This window comes from Leptodactylus fuscus, chromosome 4 (genome assembly GCF_031893055.1).
Source record: "Leptodactylus fuscus isolate aLepFus1 chromosome 4, aLepFus1.hap2, whole genome shotgun sequence".
Lineage (NCBI taxonomy): Eukaryota > Metazoa > Chordata > Amphibia > Anura > Leptodactylidae > Leptodactylus > Leptodactylus fuscus.
The window spans coordinates 13694008-13713245 of record NC_134268.1 but is presented as its reverse complement, the minus strand read 5'-3'; the positions used below and the strand labels follow the sequence as shown (position 1 = coordinate 13713245).

General features: G+C 48.1%; 1 protein-coding gene across 3 annotated transcripts in view; it reads left to right on the top strand.

Moving 5' to 3' along the window:
- Positions 1–19238, top strand: part of KHDRBS3 (KH RNA binding domain containing, signal transduction associated 3) — a 103490-nt gene that overhangs the window by 36753 nt on the left and 47499 nt on the right. The gene's annotated exons all lie outside the window — the stretch shown is intronic.

Here is a 19238-nt window from a genome sequence, read left to right as displayed (position 1 = left end):
CAAAAACTAGAGCTGTGACTGGACATGGGAATTTAAGGAAATGTTGAAGACTGTAGTGAGCATGCTCTAGTGCTGTACATGTAGAAGTCATGGTGCAGGGAGAGGGACAACGGCGGAGGTGATCTCTCCCTCTCATCTGATTTGCTTCCATCTTTATTATAGAGGTGTTATCTTTCATTGTTAGATCTACAACACAAGGTGCACAGATATTACTAGACATAGGGATTTAAAACTGAAAATTGACGGTGGTGAGGCTACTATATACTAGACATGGAGAAGTCATAGTGAAAATTTGAGAGGAAGGCAGAGGAGGTGATTTTGTCTTTATTATCTACTGTATTGCAGAGGTGTTGCCTTTCATTGTAATATGTATTGGGACATTGGACACAGCACAAGCTAAAAAGTAACATTAAAGACTATGTCCAGTGGCGTAACTAGGAATGGTGGGGCCCCGTGGTGAACTTTTGACAAGGCCGCTCCCTCCCCAACCGATGCTGAAGACCTTGACCCCTGAACTGACCCCTAACGCCCTCCCCCACCACATTTCTGCGCACACTATAATACCCCATATTGGCCCCAGTACACAGTATTATGCCCTATAGTGGTCCCAGTATACAGTATTATGCCCCATACTGGCCCCTGCACACAGTATTATGTCCCGTTGTGGACACACATGAACAATTATTATACTCTTGGTATACTCAGAGTATAATAATTGGAGACCCAGAGGGATACAAACATAAACTACTGTTACTTACCTATCTCCCAGCTCCACTGCATTCTCCTTCTCGGTCGGCCATCTTCCAGGACGTCATGTGTCGGGGGCTCTGTGTCGCGGGTCATATGACGTCATGCAAGTAGGCCAAAGCCTGGAGAGGTAAGTAACACAGTGTTTTATGTTATCTTACCTCTCCCGGGCCTCCAATCGTTATACTCGGGGTTCCGAAAAGACCCCGAGTACAATAGTACTTGTGGGGCTTGCGCCGTCACTTACCGATTCTGGCCCCTGCCAGGATCGGTAAGTATATACGGCCCATTACCGGCTGGAGTAACGGCCTATTTAAAAAAAAAAAAAAAAAAAAAAACGGCAGCAGTAGCAGCTGTCACCTGTCCCCTGCAAAATTTGCTCGTTCGCCGATCGGAATCCGATCTTTTCCAATCCCTATCGCTCAACCCTAGAAATGCTTCTCTATGGGAGTCGATCTTGAGATTGCCAAATCCGATTCCGATCATTTTCCAGCCGATCCCGAGCGCGATCGTGAAATTTGCTTGAGATCCGATCTTTCTCGATCGGCGATCAACTCTAGAGGTAATACAATAAAAATAAATCTACAAAAATGACTATGACTGTTTGCCTATAGGTGTCGTCTTATTACACAATATTGATTAAAAAACAAAAATACAATATTAATATAAAAACTTGATGTAGACAATAGGTCAATATTCTAATTTCCTCTGAATGGAATGAATTATCTTCTAGTCTCAATTATTTTACTAATTGAAACCAGATACAATGTTTTTTTTTTTTGTTTGTTTTGTTTTTTTTCAGTCTGTTTTAATTTCCTGATTGTAGATGTTTTAATATTGTCTGTTCCACATAATTATGGGATGGCCATATTTCCTAAGCTGAAGTTAACCAATAGTTGTCTGATATGCTGCGACAGAAGCTGCAAATCTCTGCCTGAACATAGGAATTATTCAGCTTCGGGGTTCCTACGAGAGTGTAGTGAGCATGCTCTGTACACAGAGGTCATTGCAGGGGGAGAGGAGGGAGGTAGAAGTGATCAGCGTCTATTTTGTATTATCTGCTTCCAGTTTTATAGAGGTTTTATCTTTCACTGCAATAAAATCTGTGATGTTAGGGCAACGGGACATGAGGGGACCCAGCGGCAGCCACTACCACTGCAGATTTATTTTGTCTTTAAATAGGCTGTTACCTGCTGGAGTAACCCCAACAGGTAACTGGCTGTATTTACTTGCTGGTCCTGGTTCCTGCTCATGGCTGCCGGCACTTTCCTTTCTGTGGAGGCAAGTGTGAGCTGAAGCCTGGATCGGTAAGTATAAAAGGGCCACTATGGGGCGTAATGCTGTATGCAGGGGCCACTATGGGGTATAATACTGTGTGCAGGGGCCACTATGGGGGATAATACTGTGTGCAGGGGTCACTATGGGGCATAATACTGTGTGCAGGGGCCATTATGGGGGATAATATTGTGTGCAGGGGCCACTATGGGACATAATACTGTGTGCAGGGGCCACTATGGGGGATAATACTGTATGCAGGGGCCACTATGGGGTATAATACTGTGTGCAGGGGCCACTATGGGGGATAATACTGTGTGCAGGGGCCACTATGGGGGATAATACTGTGTGCAGGGGCCACTATGGGGCATAATACTGTGTGCAGGGACCACTATGGAGCATAATGCTGTGTGCAGGGGCCACTAAGGGACATAATACTGTGTGCAGGGGCCACTATGGGGCATAATACTGTGTGCAGGGGCCACTATGGAGCATAATGCTGTGTGCAGGGGCCACTATGGGGGATAATATTGTGGGCGGGAGCCACTATGGGGCATCATACTGTGTGCAGGGGCCACTATGGGACATAATACTGTGTGCAGGGGCCACTATGGGGTATTATACTGTGTGCAGGGGCCACTATGGGGCATAATACTGTGTGCAGGGGCCACTATGGAGCATAATGCTGTGTGCAGGGGCCACTATGGGGGATAATACTGTGTGCAGGGGCCACTATGGGGGATAATACTGTGTGCAGGGGCCACTATGGAGCATAATGCTGTGTGCAGGGGCCATTATGGGGGATAATACTGTGTGCAGGGGCCACTATGGGACATAATACTGTGTGCAGGGGCCACTATGGGGGATAATACTGTATGCAGGGGCCACTATGGGGTATAATACTGTGTGCAGGGGCCACTATGGGGGATAATACTGTGTGCAGGGGCCACTATGGGACATAATACTGTGTGCAGGGGCCACTATGGGGGATAATACTGTGTGCAGGGGCCACTATGGGACATAATACTGTGTGCAGGGGCCACTATGGGACATAATACTGTGTGCAGGGGCCACTATGGGGCATAATACTGTGTGCAGGGGCCACTATGGGGCATAATACTGTGTGCAGGGGCCACTATGGGGCATAATACTGTGTGCAGGGGCCACTATGGGGGATAATACTGTGTGCAGGGGCCACTATGGTGGATAATACTGTGTGCAGGGGCCACTATGGGGGATAATACTGTGTGCAGGGGCCACTATGGGGGATAATACTGTGTGCAGGGGCCACTATGGAGCATAATACTGTGTGCAGGGGCCACTATGGGGGATAATACTGTGTGCAGGGGTCACTATGGGGCATAATACTGTGTGCAGGGGCCATTATGGGGGATAATACTGTGTGCAGGGGCCACTATGGGACATAATACTGTGTGCAGGGGCCACTATGGGGGATAATACTGTATGCAGGGGCCACTATGGGGGATAATACTGTGTGCAGGGGCCACTATGGGGGATAATACTGTGTGCAGGGGCCACTATGGGGGATAATACTGTGTGCAGGGGCCACTATGGGGCATAATACTGTGTGCAGGGACCACTATGGAGCATAATGCTGTGTGCAGGGGCCACTATGGAGCATAATGCTGTGTGCAGGGGCCACTATGGGGGATAATATTGTGGGCGGGAGCCACTATGGGGCATAATACTGTGTACAGGGGCCACTATGGGACATAATACTGTGTGCAGGGGCCACTATGGGGTATTATACTGTGTGCAGGGGCCACTATGGGGCATAATACTGTGTGCAGGGGCCACTATGGGGCATAATACTGTGTGCAGGGGCCACTATGGGGCATAATACTGTGTGCAGGGGCCACTATGGGGGATAATACTGTGTGCAGGGGCCACTATGGGGGATAATACTGTGTGCAGGGGCCACTATGGGGGATAATACTGTGTGCAGGGGCCACTATGGAGCATAATGCTGTGTGCAGGGGCCACTATGGGGGATAATATTGTGGGCGGGAGCCACTATGGGGCATAATACTGTGTGCAGGGGCCACTATGGGACATAATACTGTGTGCAGGGGCCACTATGGGGTATTATACTGTGTGCAGGGGCCACTATGGGGCATAATACTGTGTGCAGGGGCCACTATGGAGCATAATGCTGTGTGCAGGGGCCACTATGGGGGATAATATTGTGGGCGGGAGCCACTATGGGGCATAATACTGTGTGCAGGGGCCACTATGGGGTATTATACTGTGTGCAGGGGCCACTATGGGGGATAATACTGTGTGCAGGGGCCACTATGGGGGATAATACTGTGTACAGGGGCCACTATGGAGCATAATGCTGTGTGCAGGGGCCACTATGGGGGATAATATTGTGGGCGGGAGCCACTATGGGGCATAATACTGTGTACAGGGGCCACTATGGGACATAATACTGTGTGCAGGGGCCACTATGGGGTATTATACTGTGTGCAGGGGCCACTATGGGGGATAATACTGTGTGCAGGGGCCACTATGGGGGATAATACTGTGTGCAGGGGCCACTATGGGGGATAATACTGTGTGCAGGAGACACTATGGAGCATAATGCTGTGTGCAGGGGCCACTATGGGGGATAATATTGTGGGCGGGAGCCACTATGGGGCATAATACTGTGTACAGGGGCCACTATGGGACATAATACTGTGTGCAGGGGCCACTATGGGGTATTATACTGTGTGCAGGGGCCACTATGGGGTATTATACTGTGTGCAGGGGCCACTATGGGGCATAATACTGTGTGCAGGGGCCACTATGGGGCATAATACTGTGTGCAGGGGCCACTATGGAGCATCATGCTGTGTGCAGGGGCCACTATGGGGGATAATATTGTGGGCGGGAGCCACTATGGGGCATAATACTGTGTACAGGGGCCACTATGGGACATAATACTGTGTGCAGGGGCCACTATGGGGTATTATACTGTGTGCAGGGGCCACTATGGGGCATAATACTGTGTGCAGGGGCCACTATGGGGCATAATATTGTGTACAGGGGCCACTATGGGGCATAATACTGTGTGCAGGGGCCACTATGGGGGATAATACTGTGTGCAGGGGCCACTGTGGGGGATAATATTGTGGGCGGGAGCCACTATGGAGCATAATACTGTGTACAGGGGCCACTATGGGACATAATACTGTGTGCAGGGGACACTATGGGACATAATACTGTGTGCAGGGGCCACTATGGGGCATAATACTGTGTGCAGGGGCCACTATGGGGCATAATACTGTGTGCAGGGGCCACTGAGGGACATAATATTGTGTGCAGGGGCCACTATGGGGGATAATACTGTATGCAGGGGCCACTGAGGGACATAATACTGTGTGCAGGGGCGACTATGGGGCTTAATACTGTGTGCAGGGGCGACTATGGGACATAATACTGTGTGCAGGGGCCACTACGGGGGATAATACTGTGTGCAGGGGCCACTATGGGGGATAATACTGTGTGCAGGGGCCACTGTGGGGGATAATATTGTGGGCGGGAGCCACTATGGAGCATAATACTGTGTACAGGGGCCACTATGGGACATAATACTGTGTGCAGGGGCCACTATGGGGCATAATACTGTGTGCAGGGGCCACTATGGAGCATAATGCTGTGTGCAGGGGCCACTATGGGGGATAATATTGTGGGCGGGAGCCACTATGGGGCATAATACTGTGTGCAGGGGCCACTATGGAGCATAATGCTGTGTGCAGGGGCCACTATGGGGGATAATGTGGGCGGGAGCCACTATGGGGCATAATACTGTGTGCAGGGGCCACTATGGGGTATTATACTGTGTGCAGGGGCCACTATGGGGCATAATACTGTGTGCAGGGGCCACTATGGGGCATAATACTGTGTGCAGGGGCCACTATGGGGGATAATACTGTGTGCAGGGGCCACTATGGTGGATAATACTGTGTGCAGGGGTTACTATGGGGGATAATACTGTGTGCAGGGGCCACTATGGGGGATAATACTGTGTGCAGGAGCCACTATGGAGCATAATGCTGTGTGCAGGGGCCACTATGGGGGATAATATTGTGGGCGGGAGCCACTATGGGGCATAATACTGTGTACAGGGGCCACTATGGGACATAATACTGTGTGCAGGGGCCACTATGGGGTATTATACTGTGTGCAGGGGCCACTATGGGGTATTATACTGTGTGCAGGGGCCACTATGGGGCATAATACTGTGTGCAGGGGCCACTATGGGGCATAATACTGTGTGCAGGGGCCACTATGGAGCATCATGCTGTGTGCAGGGGCCACTATGGGGGATAATATTGTGGGCGGGAGCCACTATGGGGCATAATACTGTGTACAGGGGCCACTATGGGACATAATACTGTGTGCAGGGGCCACTATGGGGTATTATACTGTGTGCAGGGGCCACTATGGGGCATAATACTGTGTGCAGGGGCCACTATGGGGCATAATACTGTGTGCAGGGGCCACTATGGGGCATAATACTGTGTGCAGGGGCCACTATGGGGCATAATACTGTGTGCAGGGGCCACTATGGGGCATAATACTGTGTGCAGGGGCCACTATGGGGCATAATACTGTGTGCAGGGGCCACTATGGAGCATAATGCTGTGTGCAGGGGCCACTATGGGGGATAATATTGTGGGCGGGAGCCACTATGGGGCATAATACTGTGTGCAGGGGCCAGTATGGGACATAATACTGTGTGCAGGGGCCACTATGGGGTATTATACTGTGTGCAGGGGCCACTATGGGGCATAATACTGTGTGCAGGGGCCACTATGGGGCATAATACTGTGTGCAGGGGCAACTATGGGGGATAATACTGTGTGCAGGGGCCACTATGGGGGATAATACTGTGTGCAGGGGCCACTATGGGGGATAATACTGTGTGCAGGGGCCACTATGGAGCATAATGCTGTGTGCAGGGGCCACTATGGGGGATAATACTGTGTGCAGGGGCCACTGTGGGGGATAATATTGTGGGCGGGAGCCACTATGGAGCATAATACTGTGTACAGGGGCCACTATGGGACATAATACTGTGTGCAGGGGCCACTATGGGGTATAATACTGTGTGCAGGGGCAAACTATGGGGGATAATACTGTGTGCAGGGGCCACTATGGGGGATAATACTGTGTGCAGGGGCCACTATGGGGCATAATACTGTGTGCAGGGGCCACTATGGGGCATAATACTGTGTGCAGGGGCCACTATGGGAGATAATACTGTGTGCAGGGGCCACTATGGGGTATAATACTGTGTGCAGGGGCCACTATGGGGTATAATACTGTGTGCAGGGGCCACTATGGGGTATAATACTGTGTGCAGGGGCCACTATTGGGTATAATACTGTGTGTGGGTGGTGGTGGGGGGTGGTCTGGGTTGCCCATGTCAAAAGTTGTCATGGGGTCCTGCCTTTCTAGTTACACTCCTGCCCTTCCCCCAGTGTGACAAAGTGTCGACCTATTAGAGAATGTTACCTGTATAACAATGTAGCTAATGGGACATTATTCTAATGATGGGTTCCCTTTAAATGGCATTAAATCCCTCTAAATCTAGAATATTTTACTAATGGAAAGTTTTTTTTTGTGCAGTTTTTTTTTTTAATGTTAAGTTTCCGATTGTAGATATTTTAATAATTTTTTGTACATGATCACCATTGGGCCTAAGCTAATGTTAATGACGGCAGTGTGATGGTTGGGGGTCGGCAGCCCATGATCAGGTATTGATGACCTTGACAATCAGGAAAAACTAAAAATCCCGAGAACCGCTTTAAAAATACAGAATTCTTTACCAGATGTGATGTGAAAACTCGCTAGAATACAATGAATTCCTGCTGATGGATTCCCTTTAAGATGCTTCGGAGGTTTGTAAGCCTGGGCTGTTTTAAAGGTTTCACAGATTTCAGCTTAAGGAGTCACCATTTGTAACAGAGATGAATTAGCTTGCGATTGCCTCGAGACCTGTGTCATCATTTTTCTCCAGAATTGAGCTCTGTATTGCAATTTATTTATGTTTTTGGCAATTTTGTTTGAAACTTGTGTCAACGCTCCGGCACGCGGCTCTATTTCTCATGTCCCGGTGTCAGCGAGTGATAAAGTTCCTTCCTTTCTATTTGCTTATAACAATTATTTTCAGACCTCTTGTCCTCTTTATGTCTTGGCCGGCTGGAGACTTTTCCTTAGTTGTATACAATTCAGCTGTAGCTTACGGTAATGGGGTAGGGCGCATGGAAAGGGGTTTATGTCACTTATGTTCTAGGCTTGGGTAGATCGGTGGGGTCCAAAATTGAGACCTCTATACATCAGCTAGTTGAAGAGATTGTAGTGATTGGGTGGCCTCATTGGATACCAAGCACAGCGCCATACTTTGCATAGTGGCTGTGCTTGGTATTGGATGGGATTGAGCCTTCTGTGCCATGTCAACAATGAAAGATACGTCATCGGCACTGGAAAGAGGCCACCATGACATGTACAGCAATAGATCGGCAGGGTCCTGGATGTTGAAGCCCCTCTAAGGATAGGTCTTCATTAGTAGACTTTCAAGACTTAGTCTCTCCACCTGTATTGTCACCACAACTCCCAACTAACTGTATAGACATGCCGGGCGTTTCAGAATGGAGACTCTTCTTTTGCTTGTGGGGATTATTCTTAAAGTCTACACGGGTTCTTTGAGTATGTTACATTGTTACATTTGACTGACTATGGCAAAATGTTGGGGTTTGACAAGTAAAATGCGTCTGTCTGACTCCCTCTGAGCTATTCTATGTCACTTTTGCAACGGCCGATGTGTCCATCCTTGACTTACCTTAAATATGGTTAAGTTCTCCAATTTTCATGAAACCAAATCAATATTTGTTACAGGCTGAAATTCACAAACCAATGTGCAGCCACCCATAGACTCCTATAGCCCATCCTTAGGTGATACAATATCACAAAACAGTATTGTCTTGAAAAGCTGACCATCTTGTGAACAACATATCTGGACATAGGTGCAGAGGAAAAGTAAGAACACCTCTGTATTTAGTTCTTCAATTAATTTACATCCAGAGGTTGAAAACCATCACAATTATGGTCAAATGACCGTTGTGCGAGGTTTGTTGCATGTCAACCATTTAAACCAGTTATCCAGTCCCCTAAATAGGCAGAAAACATATCAATTCTCTTACTAATCCCCAGCCGATCCCATCCGAAATCTTCATGGAGTTGCCTTCCATTCTTTGCTTTTCTGCACCACTGACATGTGTCAACCCAGACATGTGACCACTGTAGTCACACACGTGTCCATGTTGGCATGTCCACGGTGGAGCAGGGAGGACAAAGACCAGTGAGGAACCAAGGAAAGACTGGAACAAGAGGGCAAAAATCAGCAAAGCGAGTATTACTATCTGATTATATTTTGATATATTAAGTTTTTATTTTATTTGGGGGGGGGGGGGGGGGTTAAAAAAATTCCAAAATTTGCTGCTTGAACCTGATTGGGATAGGCTTTAATTAAAGGGATTTTTTTTAGACTGATGACCTATCCTCATGATAGGCCAGCACTATTTGACTGGTAGGGGCCCATCACCCAGACCCCGTAACATTTAGCTGATCTCGCTGCCTCCAGATGGCATAGGCTGCTGCCATGGATGAGGATGGAAGCATCTACCTCTATTCGTGTAATGGGAATGTATACCGACACACTATAGCCATATAGATGTCACCAGGATACTACAGCTGTATACTTATTACTAGAATAGGAACAGAGTTGCTTCCAGCCCTGTTCACTCCCTTAGCGTCCGGCACCTGCTGCTATCCAGATCAGTTGTCAGTAGGGTTGAGCCGATTTTGACTTTTTAGGATCGATTTTTAAAATCCGATTTCTGATCATTTTTCATTTGAACCCGATCTCGATCCCAATTCCGATCCCAATGCAAGTCAATGGGATTTTTTTATTAATCGGAGATCGGATTTTAAAAGCAATCCTATTCACTATACAGCATGGAATCTAAGAATTGAACACTTTAATTGTTAGAATCCACGCTGTGTAGTGAATCACTAAGTAGCCACAGGATTTTTATTTTTAATCCTCTGGCTACTTAGTCCCCCCTGGTGTCCACTTACCTGCAGAGATGGCTGCTCCGGTATTCTTCTTCGCCTCGCTGCCGCTCCACGCTGCTCTTCTCCCCTCGCTGCCCCCTGCCTCCCAGGTTAGGAGAGTGTGGACGGGTACTGGGAGGGGAGATGTCACGTCTCCCTGCCCTGTACCTGCCCACACTCTCCTAAGCCACAAGCCCCGCCTTCCTAGCGCTTTAAACACTAACCTGGGAGGCGGGGCAGCGAGGCAAGAAGAGCAGCGTGGAGCGGCAGCGAGGCGAAGAACACCGGAGCAGCCATCTCTGGAGGTAAGTAGCTACGAGAGATGTTAGTTTAGTCTCCCATTAGAATGAATGGAGGCAGCCGGCGCACAGGGGGTTAAGGCTGTGTGCTGGCTGCTTCCATTCATTCCTATGGAACCGCAGCGGAGCCTTCATACTGAGTATACACTCCACTCAGAATGAGCGGATCATATACTCAATGTGAAGGCTAAGCAAAGCATTGTGGGAAATAGTACCAATCTCGATCCCACCTAAAAAGATTGTGTTCGTAATTCCGATCGTGAAATTTTCTCGATCGCCGATCGGAATCCGATTTTTTCCGAACACGATCGCTCAACCCTAGTTGTCAGATGAGGGTCTGGTTTTTAGACCCCCACTATGGATATGTTATATAAACATGTTGTAGGGGGGTAGGAAAACCCCTTTAAAGCACAAAAATATAATAAGATAACCTACTATGGGGAAGTTTATTTAACTAGAAGCCCCCATTTAATGCCCCATGTTGTACCAAATGACAAAGTCAAGTTTCTTACATTCACGACCACAGCTCGGCTACATTTCCTTATTTACTAGTAGACTGAAAAATGGCCACCTAAAACGCCAGACGAAGAAATCTATACCATAGTGGATGTTAAGGCTTTAGGTTAACTCTCAGCATGTCTCCTGTTCTGCTCCATTGGATTCAGTAATGTAACTTCGCACTTAATCAATGAAAACAAATCCCGCGCTGGCATTGTTGGGAGAATGTAAATGAAGTTGGGCGCAGAGCGGCAGCACTGAGTTTGTTATCCTTTATACCCTGGCAGATTGTTATAAAGTGAAGCCTGCTAACGGGAGACAATCCGCACCGCTGTAATACAAGGTAACAAGCAAGAACACGGGCTTAACCATTAGGCTAACAGGCAGGCGTGAGTGGCTCCTTGGAGGATAGGGCCACAGGGGCTCTCCTGGTCAGGTCAAGGTTCATAGAAGTCAAGATACTCGGCGAGGGTCTCGTCAACAGAATTAAGTAATGGAACCTGTCAGCAGAGATTTGGTTATGAAGGGATTGCTCTAATGGAAAGAGATTCTCCTGGACTCTATTGGTCACTTCTCTTTTGGACAGGTCATCAATAGTTAGGCAAACCTCTCAAGATTCATTTCGGGTCTCCTTTTGTCTGTCTGTCTGTTTGTCTGTCTGTATTACGGCGGACACAGCACTGATATTCTCCCTCACTCCTATCCATCATTCTATCACTATCTGCCTGTAATTGGTTACATTTGACCAAACTTTGATCTAATTCTCCTACTCCTAAGATTTTCTACCTATAGTGTAAGCTTTGCCGTACTCTGCTCTATATAATACACTGATAAATAACACATCCATCCTTTACTTCTACCATCACTGTAATGCCTCGTTGTCCAGCCACACAACCTTATATAATGTATATGACCTTGGCATTGTAAGAGGTCTACCTACCGCTGAGTATTGGCTGACCATTGCAGTTAGTCTCAGACAACCGAACATCTATTTGGTTTCATGAAAAGCTGAACAATTTGGAATGCAATTAGGTTGCACCTGCTTCAGGAGAAACCAGCCTGTTCATTTCTAGTCATCAATATTAGATCACTGGGGTCTAACACTAACCTCCCCCCCCCCCCCTCCACAGATCAACTGACTAAAGGGATTGCACTACTTTGATCAGTGACGTAACTACCGGGGTAGCAGCGTTAGCAGCTGCCACAGAGCCCGGGACAATAGGGGCCCCATGACAGCCAGTAACAGGCCCTACTTACTGATCCTGGCAGGGGCTGTGATCGGTAAGTGATGTTGCGGGCCCTACAAGCTCTATTATACTTGGCGGTCTTTTCGGACCCCCGAGTATAATGATCGGAGGTGCAGGAGAGGTAACAGAATATAAAAAACTGGGTTACTTACCTCTCTGCGCTCCAGGCATGCTTGGGGCCTACTTGCGTGACGTCATATGGCCGGGTCTGCGTCCTTATGCGTCACGATGCAGGCCCCCCTGGTCACATGACGTCTCGGCCCTCATTGAAGATAGCCGACAGCACCGGAGGATGCAGTGGTGCTGGGAGATAGGTAAGTAACAGTGGTTTTTTTAAATAATTTTTTTTTATCCGTCCCTGGTCTCCAATTATTATGCTCTGGGGTCTGAAAAGACACCAGAGTATAATAATTGTTCATGGGTGCCCACATTGGGACATAATACTGTGTGCAGGGACCACTATAGGGTACAATACTGTGTGCAGGGGCCACTATGGGACATAATACTGTGTGCAGGGGACACTATGGGACATAATACTGTGTGCAGGGGCCACTATGGGACATAATACTGTGTGCAGGGGCCACTATGGGGCATAATACTGTGTGCAGGGGCCACTATGGGGCATAATACTGTGTGCAGGGGCCACTGAGGGACATAAAATTGTGTGCAGGGGCCACTATGGGGGATAATACTGTATGCAGGGGCCACTGAGGGACATAATACTGTGTGCAGGGGCGACTATGGGGCTTAATACTGTGTGCAGGGGCGACTATGGGACATAATACTGTGTGCAGGGGCCACTACGGGGGATAATACTGTGTGCAGGGGCCACTATGGGGCATAATACTGTGTGCAGGGTCCACTATGGGGCATAATACTGTGTGCAGGGGCCACTATGGGACATAATACTGTGTGCAGGGGCCACTATGGGACATAATACTGTGTGCAGGGGCCACTATGGGGCATAATACTGTGTTCAGGGGCCACTATGGGACATAATACTGTGTTCAGGGGCCACTATGGGACATAATACTGTGTGCAGGGGCCACTATGGGACATAATACTGTGTGCAGGGGCCACTATGGGGCATAATACTGTGTGCAGGGGCCACTATGGGGCATAATACTGTGTGCAGGGGCCACTAAGGGACATAATACTGTGTTCAGGGGCCACTATGGGACATAATACTGTGTGCAGGAGCCACTATGGGGCATAATACTGTGTGCAGGGGCCACTAAGGGACATAATACTGTGTTCAGGGGCCACTATGGGACATAATACTGTGTGCAGGGGCCACTATGGGACATAATACTGTGTGCAGGGGCCACTATGGGACATAATACTGTGTGCAGGGGCCACTATGGGACATAATACTGTGTGCAGGGGCCACTATGGGGCATAATACTGTGTGCAGGGGCCACTAAGGGACATAATACTGTGTTCAGGGGCCACTATGGGACATAATACTGTGTGCAGGAGCCACTATGGGGCATAATACTGTGTGCAGGGGCCACTATGGGACATAATACTGTGTGCAGGGGCCACTATGGGGCATAATACTGTGTGCAGGGGCCTTAAGGGACATAATACTGTGTTCAGGGGACACTATGGGACATAATACTGTGTGCAGGGGCCACTATGGGACATAATACTGTGTGCAGGGGCCACTATGGGACATAATACTGTGTGCAGGGGCCACTATGGGACATAATACTGTGTGCAGGGGCCACTGAGGGACATAATACTGTGTGCAGGGGCCACTATGGGACATAATACTGTGTGCAGGGGCCACTGAGGGACATAATACTGTGTGCAGGGGCCACTGAGGGACATAATACTGTGTGCAGGGGCCACTGAGGGACATAATACTGTGTGCAGGGGCCACTATGGGACATAATACTGTGTGCAGGGGCCACTATGGGACATAATACTGTGTGCAGGGGCCACTATGGGACATAATACTGTGTGCAGGGGCCACTATGGGACATAATACTGTGTGCAGGGGCCACTATGGGACATAATACTGTGTGCAGGGGCCACTATGGGACATAATACTGTGTGCAGGAGCCACTATGGGGGATAATACTGTGTGCAGGGGCCACTATGGGACATAATACTGTGTGCAGGAGCCACTATGGGGGATAATACTGTGTGCAGGGACCACTATGGGACATAATACTGTGTGCAGGGGCCACTATGGGACATAATACTGTGTGCAGGGACCACTATGGGACATAATACTGTTTGCAGGGGCCACTAAGGGACATAATACTGTGTGCAGGGACCACTATGGGGCATAATACTGTTTGCAGGGGCCACTAAGGGACATAATATTTTGTGCAGGGGCCACTATGGGGCATAATACTGTGTGCAGGGGCCACTATGGGGCATAATACTGTGTGCAGGGGCCACTATGGGGCATAATACTGTGTGCAGGGTCCACTATGGGGCATAATACTGTGTGCAGGGGCCACTATGGGACATAATACTGTGTGCAGGGGCCACTATGGGACATAATACTGTGTGCAGGGGCCACTATGGGGCATAATACTGTGTTCAGGGGCCACTATGGGACATAATACTGTGTTCAGGGGCCACTATGGGACATAATACTGTGTGCAGGGGCCACTATGGGACATAATACTGTGTGCAGGGGCCACTATGGGGCATAATACTGTGTGCAGGGGCCACTATGGGGCATAATACTGTGTGCAGGGGCCACTAAGGGACATAATACTGTGTTCAGGGGCCACTATGGGACATAATACTGTGTGCAGGAGCCACTATGGGGCATAATACTGTGTGCAGGGGCCACTAAGGGACATAATACTGTGTTCAGGGGCCACTATGGGACATAATACTGTGTGCAGGGGCCACTATGGGACATAATACTGTGTGCAGGGGCCACTATGGGACATAATACTGTGTGCAGGGGCCACTATGGGACATAATACTGTGTGCAGGGGCCACTATGGGGCATAATACTGTGTGCAGGGGCCACTAAGGGACATAATACTGTGTTCAGGGGCCACTATGGGACATAATACTGTGTGCAGGAGCCACTATGGGGCATAATACTGTGTGCAGGGGCCACTATGGGACATAATACTGTGTGCAGGGGCCACTATGGGGCATAATACTGTGTGCAGGGGCCTTAAGGGACATAATACTGTGTTCAGGGGACACTATGGGACATAATACTGTGTGCAGGGGCCACTATGGGACATAATACTGTGTGCAGGGGCCACTATGGGACATAATACTGTGTGCAGGGGCCACTATGGGACATAATACTGTGTGCAGGGGCCACTGAGGGACATAATACTGTGTGCAGGGGCCACTATGGGACATAATACTGTGTGCAGGGGCCACTGAGGGACATAATACTGTGTGCAGGGGCCACTGAGGGACATAATACTGTGTGCAGGGGCCACTGAGGGACATAATACTGTGTGCAGGGGCCACTATGGGACATAATACTGTGTGCAGGGGCCACTATGGGACATAATACTGTGTGCAGGGGCCACTATGGGACATAATACTGTGTGCAGGGGCCACTATGGGACATAATACTGTGTGCAGGGGCCACTATGGGACATAATACTGTGTGCAGGGGCCACTATGGGACATAATACTGTGTGCAGGAGCCACTATGGGGGATAATACTGTGTGCAGGGGCCACTATGGGACATAATACTGTGTGCAGGAGCCACTATGGGGGATAATACTGTGTGCAGGGACCACTATGGGACATAATACTGTTTGCAGGGGCCACTAAGGGACATAATACTGTGTGCAGGGGCCACTATGGGACATAATACTGTGTGCAGGGACCACTATGGGACATAATACTGTTTGCAGGGGCCACTAAGGGACATAATACTGTGTGCAGGGACCACTATGGGGCATAATACTGTTTGCAGGGGCCACTAAGGGACATAATATTTTGTGCAGGGGCCACTATGGGGCATAATACTGTGTGCAGGGGCCACTATGGGGCATAATACTGTGTGCAGGGGCCACTATGGGGCATAATACTGTGTGCAGGGGCCACTATGGGACATAATACTGTGTGCAGGGGCCACTATGGGACATAATACTGTGTGCAGGGGCCACTATGGGGCATAATACTGTGTGCAGGGGCCACTATGGGACATAATATTTTGTGCAGGGGCCACTATGGGGCATTATAGTGTGTGCAGGGGCCACTATGGGGCATAATACTGTGTGCAGGGGCCACTATGGGACATAATATTTTGTGCAGGGGCCACTATGGGGCATTATAGTGTGTGCAGAAATGCGGGTGGGGGGTAGTGGTCAGTTGGTTGAGATCTTTGGTGTCGGTCGGGGGGGGGGGGGGGGGTCATGTCAAAAGTTCACCACGGGGCCCCGCCATTCCTAGTTACGCCACCGGGACTGACCTGAAAATAGCCATGTGATAAATATACGTGATGTCACTGTAAAAGTGGAGGACGTGAAGCTCACTCATGCACCACAAGATTTTCAATCCACTGATCTGAGGACGTAAGATCAGTGATGAGATTAAAGAACTGCTCCTGATCCAGAGGACCCTCTGACACCGCACCAGAGCAAATTTTTAGTTATGATTTTGTTGGGTTGTGGTAGATAAAATTTTTTACTTTGGAGTGTAAGGAATTTCTAAATTAGTTAAGTGTGGGATCACATGATAGATTGTGGCATTATAGGGAATAGATCAGCATTTTGTATTAGAATCAGATGGTGAAATATTTCACTTGTATAACTTGTTTTTTTTTGTTCTTGTTTTGATTTGTTTTTTGTTCTATTCTCTGTCTATAATTATGGGGGTTTCCATTTTGGCTTCTCCTCTGCTCTGTAACAGCATTTAGTGATATATTTTTTGGAGCAATCTCAATAGAGAGAGACTGGAATTGACTCATTGAGTTCTATGGGGGAAATTTTTTAGACCTCTATTGTCAGTAGTGAATGTCATCTATAGAGGTGTTATCTTCTATTGTAACCCTGTCTGTGATGTCAATGAGGTGACTGCTGTGTCAGTTTAGTGTTGAGCTGTGACCAGAATCTGTAACATGAAAAAGTTAATCTAATTGTGTATGTAGATAATCTCCTATATCGGTAATGTTCTGCTGATTCCTTTCCTATAAGTGAGTTAATGACCTGGACTGAGACCCCTCTGCCGTTTGTCAGTTTAGTTTTTGCTTTTCTGGCCTCCAGTTCCGGACCTCTTGGGCTTTTCCATTGCATGTACTGTAGGTCTGCAGAAAAGACTAAATAATTCAGAACTAAATGTAGCAAAGGTAACACCGACCATTCCCGAATCTCGTGATTTCACTGTAGACATTAAAAAAAACCTTGAACAAGCAGAATTGCCGGGGAAACACAGAACAACTTGCATTACTTATTCATATAGCTCCAGCGGACTTTGCAATGCCGTACATAGATTGCGATCACTTTGCCCCATTCACACTTTTGTAGAACCAGTTTTTCTAATCTTGAACAATCGCTTTCTTCTTCTATTCTCATGTTAGTCCAGAAATTCTCAAGATTTGGAGTCGAGCTTCAATAGTCAATTTGTTGTAATGTTGAGGCCTCACTGGCAAGGAAATGCAACCATGTCGTGGCAAATGCCTCTATGCTGTATACATAACAAAAGTGGCAACCAAATACCGCAGTAGAGCAGCCATAGTCATAGCAATGCCAAATATCACTTTGCAGCACAAAACATCTCCCTAGCAGCATTCAGATTAAAGCACCTCCCAGAAGAGCAAACTCCACCATGCACCACTAGTGGTGGCACACACATACCACAATGGAGGAGTAAATATTAGGCACCATTGTGTACCACAACATCTTGTCCTAGCAGAGCCAGTTCAGCACACAATACCTGTAGCAACACCCAATATCTTGCAGCACAAAATATCTCCCTAGCAGCATTCAGAATAAAGTCCCTCCCAGAAGAGCGATCTCCACCATGCACCACATATCCCCCTGGCAGTGCCACACATAGGCTGCCATTGACGTTGCGGTTTCTGTTTCCCTGCTTTCTGCTGAAGATGATGCTGGCAGGAGCCTTACCAGTCAGTAACATTAATTGTATGGCTGCTACATCTGTACATGCATAGGGGAATGTGGTGGGCAATTACTGTGCCATGTGGTATATACCAATCACCACTACAGCCAGCAATTATCACATGATCAAGCTTAATATGAACATTATATAGAGGTGTCTTCCGTTACCTCTTAGCTTGATATGTCCAGATAGGTGGATAACAAGTTATGCAACTTTTCTAAATACGACATGGTTTTGTGACGTTATGAGTCATCTGCTAACTCTCCTCTGTGTCTATATGTGACCACCCGGTGGGGTAGATGAGTTGCGGCCGGTGATATAGTGCAAAGCTGCTTTCATGAGGAATCGTGTTAGTTGACTAAATTGGTGTTAAGTAGGGTTGAGCCGATCTTGACTTTTCAGGATCGATTTTGAAATCCGATTTCCGATCATTTTTCATTCGAACCTGATCTCGATCCTGATTCTGATCCCAATGCAAGTCAATGGGATTTTTTATTTACTAATCGGAGATCGGTTTTTAAAAACAATCCTATTCACTATACAGCATGGAATCTAACAATTGAACGCTTTAATTATTAGAATCCACGCTGTGTAGTGATTTTTTTATCACTAAATAGCCAGAGGATTTTTTTTTTTAATCCTCTGGCTACTTAGTCCCTCCTGGTGTCCACTTACCTGCAGAGATGGCTGCTCCGGTGCCGGTGTTCTCGTTCTTTGCCTCGCTGCCCCTTGTTTACCAGGTTAGGAGAGTGTGGGCCGGTACTGGGAGGGGAGACGTTCCGTCTCCACACCCTGTACCCGCCCACACTCTCCTAAGCCACAAGCCCTGCCTTCTTCCTAGCTCTTTAACACTAACCTGGTAGGTGGGGGCAGCGAGGCGAAGAAGACCAAGAACACCAGGCACCGGACCAGCCATCTCTGCAGGTAAGTAACTACTAGAGATGTTAGCTAGTCTCCCATTAGAATGAATGGACG